We start from the raw sequence: 13,963 nt of genomic DNA on the forward strand, positions 1-13,963 counted from the left end.
GGGGCTACTTCTGCTACTGAGGCAAAGACGAGGCTGAAGTACAGGAACAAGGCCCATCCAGTCACAGTGAGCTGGGCCCACTGAGGCGAAGACAAGGCTGAAGTGTAGGAACAAGGCCCATCCAGTAACAGTGAGTTGGGCCCACTGAGGCGAAGACAAGGCTGAAGTACAGGAACAAGGCCCATCCAGTCACAGTGAGCTGGGGCTACTGCTGCTACTGAGGCGAAGACAAGGCTGAAGTACAGGAACAAGGCCCATCCAGTCACAGTGAACTGGGGCTACTGCTGCTACTGAGGCGAAGACAAGGCTGAAGTACAGGAACAAGGCCCATCCAGTCACAGTGAGCTGGGCCCACTGAGGCGAAGACAAGGCTGAAGTGTAGGAACAAGGCCCATCCAGTAACAGTGAGTTGGGCCCACTGCTGCTACTGAGGCAAAGACGAGGCTGAAATACAGGAACAAGGCTCATCCAGTAACAGTGAGCTGGAGCTACTGAGGCGAAGAAGAGGCTGAAATGCAGAAACAAACAGCATCCAGTCACAATGAACTGGGGCTACTGAGGCAACCCAAAAGCTGAAGCCGTCGCTTACTTACGCGCGCATGCGTATCGCTCACAGTGATCTCGCGAGATCCAGTGTCGTTCGCAGTTCCTGTCAATTGCTTTTCCCCAGCGCCCGGTTCAGGATGGATCCAGGAGAGCCGGTGCCCTGTACACCATGAAAGAACGGTAAGGAGACAGCCAAGGTCCGGGAGATCGAGGGACACCAGCGGAGAGCGGTACGGGAAGGGGTGCAGGTTTTTTGCTGCTGCGCTGATGTTTCTTGCTGTGGGGGAGTGGTAGAAGGAAGGCAATGTTCGGGCAAAGGCCGGAATGATAAATCCGTTTAAGAACTCACCGACATTTGTATTTTAGAAGATGGGTGCAGGCCCGTCACTGTTCCCGTGGAGCAGACGGTTGATGGAATGTGGAGTGTTTAAGTCGAAGGAGCAAATATTAAAAACAATTCAGACGGACTACATTTCCCGGCAGGCATTGTGTTGCATGATAGGCGCATGCGTATTCTTGGGGCGGCCCAAACCAGGATCCACTGCTTTGCAGCTGACTTGATGCTTGGGCTAAATCTAGGTTGTTTTAATAACAACGTTTTTATGGGGGTTTGAAAATGGTTGCTGTTAATAGTGAACCGAACATTGGTTCTAATTTGAATTGCGATTATATGGAGTAGTCTTGTTTTTGTCTGAAATGTTGAAATTTTTGATTTTTATTTTCATAAATCTGTTTAAGTCAACCATTCATAAGTTTATTTTCTGTGTCATTTCACTTACCAAAGACAATAGGCTGTGTATAAAAATAAATGCTGAAAATACTCAGCAGGTCTGGCAACATCTGTGAGAGAGAAACAGTTAAAGTTTCAGGTCAGTGACGCTTCATCAGAACTTGCAAATGTTGGAAATGTAATAGGTTTTAAGCAAATGAAGTGGGGGTGGGACAAGGGGGTCACAGAGAATAGCTGACCAGAAGGTCATGGTGCAAAGGGAAACAGTATGTTAATGGTGTGGTGAAAGACAAAGTGTTAGTGCAGAGAGGGTGTTAATTGACAGAAAAACGAACAGCCCTGGCCCAAAGCACAAACATGAAAAAAAGTGGGTAGGCACATGGTAAAAAAAATGAATGATGAAACAAACTAAATCAAAATAAACAAATATAAAAAAAACAATTAGGCTGTGTGACAGGCTTTTGGTTCTGTGCCAGTCCCTGCACAGCCTTCTCAATAGTTAGCATTCATATGTACTGGAAGCTGCAATTCTCTAAAAGCATGGTATTTTATACGAAGAGGTTTTTCCTGTAGCCGAGTTGGCTTTCTTCCTCCCCCTGCTTAGTTCATGGACATTTTCAGAATTTTAACCACGATATTTTATTAGTTGCTTTTGATTGAATGAGGAATACTTAAATGTATGTCATGGTATTTTGGGTCTCTTTGCCTTTAAGCTGTTCTGTCCTGTAACTCTAGGGAGGGAGCAGCCATGTGTCAAAGAACAAAGAACAGTAGAGCACAGGAACAGGCCATTCGGCCTTCCAAGCCTGCGCCAATCTTGATGCCTGTCTAAACTAAAACCTTCTGCACTTCTGGGGTCCGTAGCCCTCTATTCCCATCCTATTCATGTATTTGTCATGATGCCTCTTAAATGTCGCTATCATACCTGCTTCCACCACCTCCCCTGGCAGCAAGTTCCAGGCACTCACCACCCTCTGTGTAAAGAACTTGCCTCGCACATCCCCTCTAAACTTTGCCCCTCTCACTTTAAACCTATGTCCCCTAGTAACTGACCCTTCCACCCTGGGAAAAAGCTTCTGACTATCCACTCTGACCATGCCGCTCATAACTTTGTAAACCTCTATCATGTTGCCCCTCCACCTATGCCGTTCCAGTGAAAACAATCCGAGTTTATCCAATTATCCACCTCTCCTCATAGCTAATACCCTCCAGACCAGGCAACATCCTGGTAAACCTCATCTGTACCCTCTCCAAAGCCTCCACATCCTTCTGGTAGTGTGGCGACCAGAATTGCACGCAATATTCTAAGTGTGGCCTAACTAAAGTTCTGTACAGCTGCAGCATGACTTGCCAATTTTTATACTCTATGCCCCAACCGATGAAGGCAAGCATGCCGTATGCCTTCTTGACTACCTTATCCACCTGCGTTGCCACTTTCAGTGACCTGTGGACCTGTACGCCCAGATTTCTCTGCCTGTCAATACTCTTAAGGGTTCTGCCATTTACTGTATACTTCCCACCTGTATTAGATCTTCCAAAATGCATTACCTCACATTTGTCTGGATTACACTCCATCTGCCATTTCTCCGCCCAAGTCTCCAACCGATCTATATCCTGTTGTATCCTCTGACAATCCTCATCACTATCCGCAACTCCACCAACCTTTGTGTCGTCCGCAAACTTACTAATTAGACCAGCTACATTTTCCTCCAGATCATTTATATATACTACAAACAGCAAAGGCCCCAGCACTGATCCCTGCGGAACACCTCTAGTCACAGCCCTCCATTCAGAAAAGCACCCTTCCACTGCTACCCTCTGTCTTCTATGACCGAGCTAGTACTGTATCCATTTTGCCAGCTCACCTCTGATTCCTTGCGACTTCACCTTTTGTACCGGTCTGCCATGAGGGACCTTGTCAAAGGCTTTACTGAAGTCCATGTAGACAACATCCACTGCCCTTCCTTCATCAATTATCTTCGTGACTTCCTCAAAAAACTCGATCAAGTTAGTGAGATACGACCTCCCCTTCTCAAAACCATGCTCCCTCTCGGTAATAAGTCCATTTGTTTCCAAATTGGAGTAAATACTGTACCGAAGAACCCTCTCCAAGAATTTGCCTACCATTGACGTAAGGCTCACCGGCCTGTAATTTCCTGGATTATCCTTGCTACCCTTCTTAAACAAAGGAACAACATTGGCTATTCCCCAGTCTTCTTGGACCTCACCTGTCGCCAATGAGGATACAAAGATTTCTGTCAAGACCCCAGCAATTTCCTCCCTTGCCGCTCTCAGTATTCTGGGGTAGATCCCATCAGGCCCTGGGGACTTATCTATCTTAATGCTTTGCAAGACGTCCAACACCTCTTCCTTTTTGATAACGACATGACCCAGACCATCTACACTCCCTTCCCTGGACCTATCATCCACCAAGTCCTTCTCTTTGGTGAATACTAATGCAAAGTACTCATTTTGTACCTCGCCCATTTCCTCTGGCTCCACGCATAGATTCCCTCCTCTGTCCTTGAGTGGGCCAAACCTTTCCCTGGTTACCCTCTTGCTCTTTATATTCATATAAAAAGCCTTGAGATTCTCCTTAATCCTGTTTGCCAATGACTTTTCATGACCCCTTTTAGCCCTCCTGACTCCTTGCTTAAGTTCCTCCTACTTCCTTTATATTCCTCAAGGGCTTCATCTGTTCCCAGCCTTCTAGCCCTTATGAATGTTTCCTTTTTCTTTTTGACTAGGCTCACGATATCCGTCGTTATCCAAGGTTCCTGAAACTTGCCAAACTTATCCTTTTTCCTCACAGGAACATGCCGGTCCTGGATTCTAATCAACTGACGTTTGAAAGACTCCCACATGTCAGATGTTGATTTACCCTCAAACAGCCACCCCCAATCTAAATTCTTCAGTTCCTGCCTAATATTGTTATAATTAGCCTTCCCTCAATTTAGCACGTTCACCTGAGGACTACTCTTATCCTTATCCACAAGTACCTTAAAACGTATGGAATTATGGTCACTGTTCCTGAAATGCTCCCCTACTGAGACTTCGACCACCTGGCCGGGCTCATTCCCCAATACCAGGTCCAGTACGGCCCCTTCCCTAGTTGGATTCTCTGCATATTGTTTCAAGAAGCCCTCCTGGATGCTCCTTACAAATTCTGCCCCATCCAAGCCGCTAACACTAAGTGAGTCCCAGTCAATATAGGGGAAGTTAAAATCACCCACCACTACTGTTGCTTTTGCATCTTTCCAAAATCTGTCTATTTATCTACTCCTCTACCTCCTGCTGGCTGTTGGGAGGCCTGTAGTAAACCTCCAACATTGTGACTGCACCCTTCCTATTCCTGAGCTCTACCCATATTGCCTCGCTGCATGATCCCTCTGAGGTCTTCTCCCGCAGTACAGCTGTGATATTCTCCTTAACCAGTAATGCAACTCCCCCACCCCTTTTACATCCCCCTCTATCCCGCCTGAAGCTTCTAAATCCCGGAACATTTAGCTGCCAATCCTGTCCTTCCCTCAACCAAGTCTCTGTAATAGCAACAACATCATAGTTTTAAGTACTAATCCAAGCTCTAAGTTCATCTGCCTTACCTGTTGTACTTCTTGCATTGAAAAAAATGCACTTCAGACCACCAGTCCTGCTGTGCTCAGCAACATCTTCCTGCCTGCTCTTCCTCTTAGTCTTACTGGCCTTATTTACTAGTTCCCCCTCAGTTATTTCACCTGCTGTCCTACTGCTCTGGTTCCCACCCCCCTGTCACACTAGTTTAAACCCTCCCGAGTGACGCTAGCAAACCTCACAGTCAGGATATTTGTGCCCCTCCAGTTTAGATGCAACCCGTCCTTCTTGTACAGGTCCCACCTGTCCCGGAAGAGATCCCAATGATTCAGATATCTGAAACCCTACACCAGCTGTTCAGCCACGTGTTTAGCTGCACTATCTTCCTATTTCTAGCCTCACTGGCACGTGGCACAGGGAGTAATCCCAAGATTACAACCCAAGAGGTCCTATCTTTTAACTTTCTATCTAACTCCCTGAACTCCCCCTGCAGGACTTCGTCACTCTTCCTGCCTATGTCATTCGTACCAATGTGTACCACAACCTTTGGCTGCTCACCCTCCCCCTTCAGAATGCCCCCTGTCCGTTCAGAGACATCCTTGACCCTGGCACCAGGGAGGCAACATGCCATCCTGGAGTCTCTTTCACGTCCACAGAAGCGCCTATCTGTGCTCCTGACTATAGAGTCCCCTGTAACTATTGATCATCTGCGCTTTGCCCCTCCCTGCTGAACAACAGAGCTAGCCGTGGTGCCATTGCTCTGGTTGCTGCTGTTGTTTTCCCCTGATAGGCCATCCCACCAACAGTATCCAAAACGGTGTACTTGTTAGAGAGGGGGATAGCCACAGGAGATTCCTGCACTGACTACCTGCCCCTTCTAGCGGTCACCCATCTATCTGCCTGCACCTTGGGTGTAACCACATCTCTAAAACTCCTGTCTGACGCTTTCTGCCACCTGCATGCTCCTTAGTGCATCCAATTGCTGCTCCAACCGATCCATGCAGTCTGTGAGGAGCTGCCACTGGGTACACTTCCTGCAGATGTAGTCGTCCGGAACACTGGAAGCGTCACGGACCTCCCACATCTCACAGGTGAAGCACTTTACCCCTCTAACTGACATTTCTAGCACTAATTAATAAATTAATTTAAAATAAATACTTAAGTACTTATTGTCATGGAACAACAGAATTTATTTTAACAAACTATGACTTTGGACTTGGCCGGGAATCATTGCTGAATTGTCCATTATCAGCAACATATACTGTGGGTCAAATTATTCAAGGTTCATAAATGGTTCTGACATCAGTAAAGCTTTGTTATGAGCAAGTAATGGTGCACTTTATGCAGCAAAAAAATCATGTGAAACTAGAGAATGAGGGCCAAAATAATGCAGTTTGCTGATGAGCAGTTTTGGTCTTTGTGGTTTCACAGAATTATGTGAGAACAAGATTGTAACTCTTTTTCCTTATCTTAAATAATTTAATTAAATGTTATGTTAAATGAGGTGGACGATGTCAGTTCTAGGAAATTAAACTTTTTGTGCCCTATGTTTACGGCAGGGTAAAATTCCTTTGATGCTGTTCCAATGATTTGTCTTAACATCAGCAATTTTTGTGGCAAATAACCATAAATGTATATTCTGACAACTTTAATGGGATAATCTTTTAAAATTTTACATTTTTTGCAATGTGAGCACCAGTTCTGCCTAGTTCCTGAATAAAAGAAAGTAAGTTTACGGGAACGTTGGCCTGTTTGCTGTAAAGACTATAGAATAGGATTCTTGCTGATGTGGATTTGTTCGCAAGCATTGGGGCATAATATATAAAAAGGGAGTTGAAATTAAGAAAGAGAAAGAAAGACTTGCATTTATGTTGTGCCTTTTATGACATATGAAGTATTTTTGAAGTGTAGTCACTGCTGTCATGCAGGAAATGTAGCAACCAATTTGAGCGCAGCAATGCCCCACAAACAGCAGTGAAGTAAATGACCAGATCATCTGATTAAGGTGTTGGTTGAGAGATAAATGTTGGCTGGAACGTGGGGAGAAAGTCCCAAATCATCTTTGACGAGTGTCGTGAGATCTTATATTCGACTGAGAATGTAGATGGAACCTCAGTTTGACATCTTATCTGAAATTTTGCACCTCTGGCAGTGCAGCATTTCCCCAGAGCTGCACAGAAGCGTCCGCCTAGATTATGCGCTCAAGCCTCTCGAGCAGTGGTTCTTAAAGTGTGGTCCACGAAGGTCCTTCATTTTGTCTGTGGACTGGTCCAAAACGCAAGTCACTGATGCACAATGTCAAGGCTGAGGTCAAACAAGAGAACAGGCCTCGTGTGATGTCGCACAACACCCACTCCCACGTGTGCAGCACAAGCTGTCATAAGCGTGAGCAACAGCAATATAGTTTTATAAACAATATTTACGTTGCTGTTAATTTTGTTTGATGAATACAGATGTAAGATAAGTATTAGTTTCTCAGAAGATTATGGTTTTTATAGCACGTATTAGAATGTTTCAAAAGCATTTCTCATAATATTTATATGAAAATGTCTATATTTTTGTTTCTGGCATGAATTAATTTACTTGCGTTACTTAATTCACTTAAAGTTATTACATTTAGCAGTGAAAAAGCAGCGAACTAGTTATTGTTTCTTCAGGTTCCCATTAATTCTGATGAGTTTTTTTGCAGTGGAAAGCAAAAGTGTGTGGTGTAGGACTGGTAGGTGGCTCACGAGATCTTTCCGCCACCCCCCCCTCCACCCCCGTGGTCTGTGGATGAAGAAGTTTGAGAACCATTGCTCTCGAGTGTGGCTTGAACCCACACCTTAAATGAATGTGTGCATTGCTGGTGAGACCAGCATCCCTAATTGCCCTTGAAAAGGTGGTGGTGAACTGCTGAAATTCATCTACAGTAGGTACACCTACAATGCAGTGTTCCTGGCTTTTGACCCAACAACAGTGAAGGTGCGGTGATATAGTTCCAAGTCAGGGTGGTGTGACTTGGAGGGGGACTTGCTATTGGTGCTGTTCCCATGCGTTTACTGCCCTTGTCCTTTTAAGTGGTAGAGGTTGTGAGTTTGGGTGGTGCTGTTGAAGGAGGTTTGGTGAGTTGCTGCAGTGCATCTTGTTTATTGTTCACGTTGCTGTCACTGTGCATCGGTGGTGGAAGGAATGAATGTTGAAGGTGGTGGATGGGAAGCTGATCGAGCAGTCTGTTTTGTCCTGGATGGTGTCGAGCTTCTTGAATGTTGTTGGAGCTGCACTCGCCCAGGCAAATGGAGAGTATTCCATCACACTCCTGACTTTTGCCTTGTAGATAGTGGACAGGCTTTGGGGAGTCACAAGGTGAGTTACATGCTGAAGAGTTCCCAGTCCCTGACCTGCTCTTGTAGCCACGTTATTTATGTGGCTGGTCCAGTTAAGTTTTTGGTCAATGGTAACCCCCGAGGATGTTGATGGTGGGGGAACTCAGGGATGGTAATGTCGTTGAATGTCAAGGGGAGATGGTTAGATTCTGTCTTGTTGGAGATGGTCATTACCTGGCATTTGTATGGGGTGAATGTTACTTGCCACTTATCAGTCCAAGCCTGAATGTTATCCAGGTCTTGCTGCATGTGGACATGGACTGCTTTAGTATCTGAGGAGTCATGAATGTGCAGTGTTCTGTGCCAATCATTAGTGAACATCCCCACTTCTGACTTTACGCTGGAGGGAAGGTCATTGATGAAGCAGCTGAAGGTGGTCGGGCCTAGGACGCTACCTTGAGGAACTGCTGCAGCGATATACTGGGGCTTAGATGATTGGCTTCTACCAACCGCAACAGTCTTTCCTTGTGCTAGGTATGACTCCAACCAGTGGAGAGTTTTCCCCCGATTCCCATTGACTCCAGTTTTGCTAGGGTTCCTTGATGTTACACTCTGTCAATTGCTCCCTTGTTGTTAAGGACAGTCACTCTCACTCCACCTCTGAAATTCAGCTCTCTTGTCCATATTTACAAACTTTGTTTACAATTAAGATGACTAGAGATTTTGAGCAAGAATAGTTTTTCTCCAGAGTTTGGTATTATTTAACTGAATTATTTTGAAGTTTATTGCTGAATCTTTGTAATTTTGTTTTGAATGCCTTTGTATAACAGACTTGATGTTTAGTAATGTGAAACTGAATTAGGAATGCATTTTGTTGGATAACTTTTATTTTAAATCTATCACATTTAGGTGTCATGGTCAAAGTGGGGATGTCTGTCAAGAATTTTTGTAGTTACGTGCCGATATCTTAGACCTATTTATGCTACAGATTCTGCCTACAAGGGATTTGTCAAGTTAATATACAGTAAGTGATTTGAGTTAAATTTATTCTGTTTGATGCAATATTTTTTTAAAAACTTCTAATTTAGTTCTACTTTTTTGATGTAACTGTGTTTAAATGTGTAAACGTTTTGGTAAAATTTTCTGCAATTGAATTGGTCTTTTGTCCAATCCTGTTTTAAATAATAAGGAGAATAGTAATGGACTTCAGACGGATAAGACAGACTGGTGAAATGTTCAAAGTCATGGCAGATAAAATTTAATGCAGAGAAATGTGAACTGATGCATTTTGGTAAGAACAATGAGGAGAGACAATATAAAGTAAATGGTATAGAAGCAGAAAATGCTGCAAATGCTCAGCAGGTCTGGCAGCATCTGTGGAGAGAGAAACAAAGTTACTGTTTCAAATCTGTGACCTTTCGAGGATGTTGAAGACTTGAGAGTGTGCAGAAGAGATGTAATAGAATGGTACCAGGTGTGAGAGATGAGAGAGTTTGGAAAAGCAATGGCGTTCTCTTTTGAGTAGGGAAGGTGAGGAGGTGATTTGATAGAGGTGTTCAAAATCATGAAGGGTTTGGATAGACTAAATAAGGAGAAACTGTTTCCAGTGGCAGAAGAGTTGATAACTAGAGGACACGGATTTAAGGTGATTGGTAAAAGAACTAGAGGTGGCATGAGGAAACATGTTTTACACAACAAATTGTTGTGATCTGGAATGCATTGCCTGAAGGGATGGGGAAGCAGATTCAACAGTAACATTCAAAACAGAATTGGATAAATTCTTGAAGAAGAAAAAAAATTACAGGGCTTTGGGGAAACAGCTGTGGACTGGAACTAATTGGATCGTTCTATCAAAGAGCCTGCACAGGCATGATGGGTTGAATTGCCTCCTTCTGTGTGGTATAATTTTATGATTCTATTTCTTTTTAGAACCGTAAAGTTCATGGGGAAACTTTAAAAACTGAAAAAGATCTTTTTAAGATAGATAATAGGAAAGGCAAGCATAGAATATTCCCACGTAGTCAATATTAATGTATAGGTTATTGTTGGAAAGTTGGGTTTCTTTGTTGCATTGTCTGTTGTTGGTCATTAACAGAAGTTTCCCACAGGTGTGTGGTACAATATATACTTCAATTTGCTAATATGTAGACTGTTCACACCTTTTATTATCACATATGACAAAAATCGCCATTAAAAACAATGATCGAGCACCTCAAATACATTAGCAGCATACGTATGAGAAAAATTTGGCTGCGATTATTGCTTCAATGTCTTTCCATAGCAATAACCTAATTTTAATTGTTATGAAACTATGTTTTATCAAAATGACTTTATTTATTGAGTGGATTGAAACCACAGGATAAGTTTTAAAAAAGACTGACAAACAATATTTTTAAGTGATCTGAAAAGCAGTTTGTAAAATTGCTGAATGTTTGCATGACTTCACCTTGCAAATTACCAAGCTGTCAGAAAGGAGCCCAGGCTGTCTGGAAGTGAACCACCAGAACAATCATCTTGGACAAGTATGAATGGCCCATTACATAAACTACCCTCAGAGATTCAGACACGTCTGTTTATTCAGGTGGGTGCAGGCTGATCAGTTAAACTCATCACTTTAGACAATGGACCTCAAATGAGGGTCTCCCAGTTTACTGTGCCCATATTTCGTAACTGGCTAGATCAGGAATAGAGGTCATGTGGTAGCAAGCTCACCCTATGTGTTCGAAAAAACTGCTTCTCCAGAGTGAATCAGAATCACCAGACCTTGAGGGGATAACAGTGTGAAGAGAACTCGTGGTCTCTCTTTCCAGCCATTCTGCAAGCGTGTGTCCTACCTGTAACTGATCAGCCAAACACCAGCATCTTCAATGTAAACCAAACAGCTGCTGACTTCAGAGGCAAAGACAGAGATTGTCCATCAAGATTGTAAATCGTCTCTGCGCAGAATCCAGGAAAAGTTACCAAACACAACTTAAAACCATCCAACATATCAACCTACAGAATTCGTATATTTGGGACATTCTTTTTTTTTTAAATAATTAACCTACCCTCCCTCCTTGCAGCTTCCTTGTCACCTACTTTTCTGTGTATGTGTGAATCTCTTGGGTGCATGTGTGAGTTGGAGTGATTTTATTATTTTTATTTATTGGGTATTAAGAATAACAAACACTATTTCCTTTTCCTTTAAAACCTTACAAGGAAACCTGTCTGTGTGTGTCTTTTACAGTCAAGCGTTTAAACGGATGCTCACTAAATTGACAAGCAAATTCTTTTAAAACATCTGTGGTCAACCAAGGGACGGAAAGAGAGGGGAGCCATTCTGGCACTTCTCAACTGGCCATAACATAATTTAAAAATGAGTAATACTTTTGTTAAACATATCAATTATTTTTGAGGGAGTCTAATCTACATAATTAAAGCTGTTTAGCAGATACAAATTTTATCTCAGTTGAAATTTGCTAACTGTATGCTTAAATAGGAAGGTACGTTTAGGTGAGTAATTTGTATTCAAAATATTTCCTTTTTATAATGGGTCAGAAATTGCTGAAAAACTAATTGCAAGTTCATGGTGCCTGAACTTATTAGTTTGCAAAAGATTCAGTGATTTGTGGTGAAGAATAGATGTGCCATGAGTTCTAATTCTTCACAGATGAAAATGAGCTTTGAACATGGTGGTCATAGCAGTGATTTGTAGAGGTTCTCCTCAGGAGCATAGCAGGAGTGCTGTATTCTGGATCTCTTCGGCAGAATTGGAGTTTTTAAAAAAAAGTGGGAGCCCGATATCTCTCTCAACTGGGAGAGGGGCTGGCTCGCTGATGAGGACTTTGTTAAACCAGACCTGTCCTTCGATGAAACACTGCTGTCAATCAGTCACACCCACTTCAACTGGGACGGTGGCTGACCAGCACTAACGATATCCACATCAACATCGATTCAGTCCCCAGCTCGATCCATGTCAATGAGTCATCACTGTTCTTCTTATGAAGACAAGGCAGTAGAGACTGTCACTGAAGGATGTGCTCCATTGTCTCAAGCTAACTCACTGATCAGATAAAGCCCTTGGGGTGATCTTACTGACAGTTGGAGCAATAGTAGACGGAATGACAATCTCGAGTTGAGGCTTTTGATCGCTGACAGTGACAGCTGGGAAATTAATTAATGTTCTATCGTATAATTTAAATATATAAAATAATAAACTATAAAACTTGTTTCACACAAAAGTTTCTTGATTCTCAATTTTTACAGTTGAGAAACAGAGCTTTGTTTTTGTGACTTTTAAGTTTGTCGACAGTGATTCTCGAGATCCATCCACAGACACCAGTGGCTGTCTTCTGTTCATGTGGAAGTTGAGGTACCACAACGGCTGTTTCAATACGGCCACAGGAAATAATTTAAATTATTAGAAATACATACATCAGTGCTTTGCCTGTGAAAAGCCTCTGGTCTCACTCGCCTGTATCGGCATCTCTACATCAGTTCATCGCTGATTCCATCCAACCTACATCTATTTATTAGACCTCTGAATTTAAGTCTAATTTTATCCACATGTTGTCTTCTTTCTACTCCTCGTACATTTCAAAGTCTAGCTATCTTGATCTAGCATGTAACAGTGCCTAATTAGTTTAGTTTCCAGCGTGTACATTTTGGCTGCCACTCCAGACCTGAGCCCTTCACTTCTATTTCCTCTTTTCTCACCACCTTTTTTTTCCTCTTTTCTCTTTACCCCCTGCCATCATCCTATCTTTTCTCCACCTCTGGGTACTGTACCGTCACAAACCCCAATTCCTCAGCACTCGTTGCCTTTCCTACTGTCCTGCCATTGTCCAAGGCTAGACTCCCTCTTAAATAATCCGATAGCTCACCTCTGTGTCTCACTTGGATTCCTCTGAAAAACCTACCGAGGCACTCATCATGGCCTCTTAATGAGCAGCAACCCAAATTACCCCACCGTACTCTCTCTCTGTACTGCACACCTGCTGGACACTAATCTGGCCAACCTCCTTCCCAGCTCTCTCTCTCCTTCCAGTTCTGACATGTTGGATTCTGCTAGTGGATTGGCTATCATCGTCATTTTTTGCATCTCATTGAAGAATGTACATTGACTTGTGAACAAGGCCCTCACCATCCATGAGCTTATTGTGGATGATTATGTTGACATCGTGGCCTCGGCGGAGATATGGCTGAGGGATGATGACACCTTTTTCCTTAATGAAGCTTCTACAATTTTCTCTGGTCCTTAATCTCTAAACCACATCTTGGTCTGTCTCCCCATTCCTCTGGCAACTTCTCCTTTGAGCATCTCGCCTTGTTTCACTCCTCATACTTCTCATTTAAAATCCTTGTTCGTTACTGCCAACTCAAATATCACACTAAGTTACTGATTGAGATATCTTCTCTGCTTTCCATCCTCTGCCTCTTCTCATCCTAGGTGATTTCAATCTGTATCTCAATGCTTCTTGCTTTCTCTCTTCTGAATTCGCTGGCCTCCTTTCCTCCCTAAATCTCTCTCGATATAAACTTACCTACCAATATTCACGGCCACACCTTCATCTTGCCATCTCATGTGGCCTCGATAGTCCCTTCGTAACTATCACTGATATGGCAAACTCTGATTATTTCCTTACATTGCTTCCTACCCATTTTCCCCTTCCTACCCCTACTTCTTTCATTGTTCCCCGCCTCCTCCCCCCGGGAAAAATCTCTCCCTTGCGTCACTTACCACTGCACTTTAAAATTTCCAACTAACAATTTATCATGACATTTCTGAAGCTATTGATGTGATGATTCACACCCTCTCTACTCCCATTGCTGT

General features: G+C 43.1%; 1 protein-coding gene across 14 annotated transcripts in view; it reads left to right on the top strand.

Moving 5' to 3' along the window:
- The first annotated feature begins 637 nt into the window (after positions 1–637).
- kiaa1109 (KIAA1109 ortholog) overlaps positions 638–13,963 on the top strand; it is a 637,888-nt gene continuing 624,562 nt past the window's right edge. For 11 of the 14 annotated variants that reach the window (XM_068042417.1, XM_068042485.1, XM_068042453.1 and 8 more), the window contains exons 1-2: positions 638–726; positions 9,061–9,175. The gene's annotated coding sequence lies outside the window, so the exon portion shown is untranslated. Of the gene's footprint in view, positions 777–1,330; positions 1,416–5,850; positions 5,938–9,060; positions 9,176–13,963 lie in introns of those variants that run through there. The other 3 variants (XM_068042426.1, XM_068042435.1, XM_068042444.1) reach the window with 3 other exon arrangements.

The sequence above is a fragment of the Heterodontus francisci genome, chromosome 1 (genome assembly GCF_036365525.1).
Source record: "Heterodontus francisci isolate sHetFra1 chromosome 1, sHetFra1.hap1, whole genome shotgun sequence".
Lineage (NCBI taxonomy): Eukaryota > Metazoa > Chordata > Chondrichthyes > Heterodontiformes > Heterodontidae > Heterodontus > Heterodontus francisci.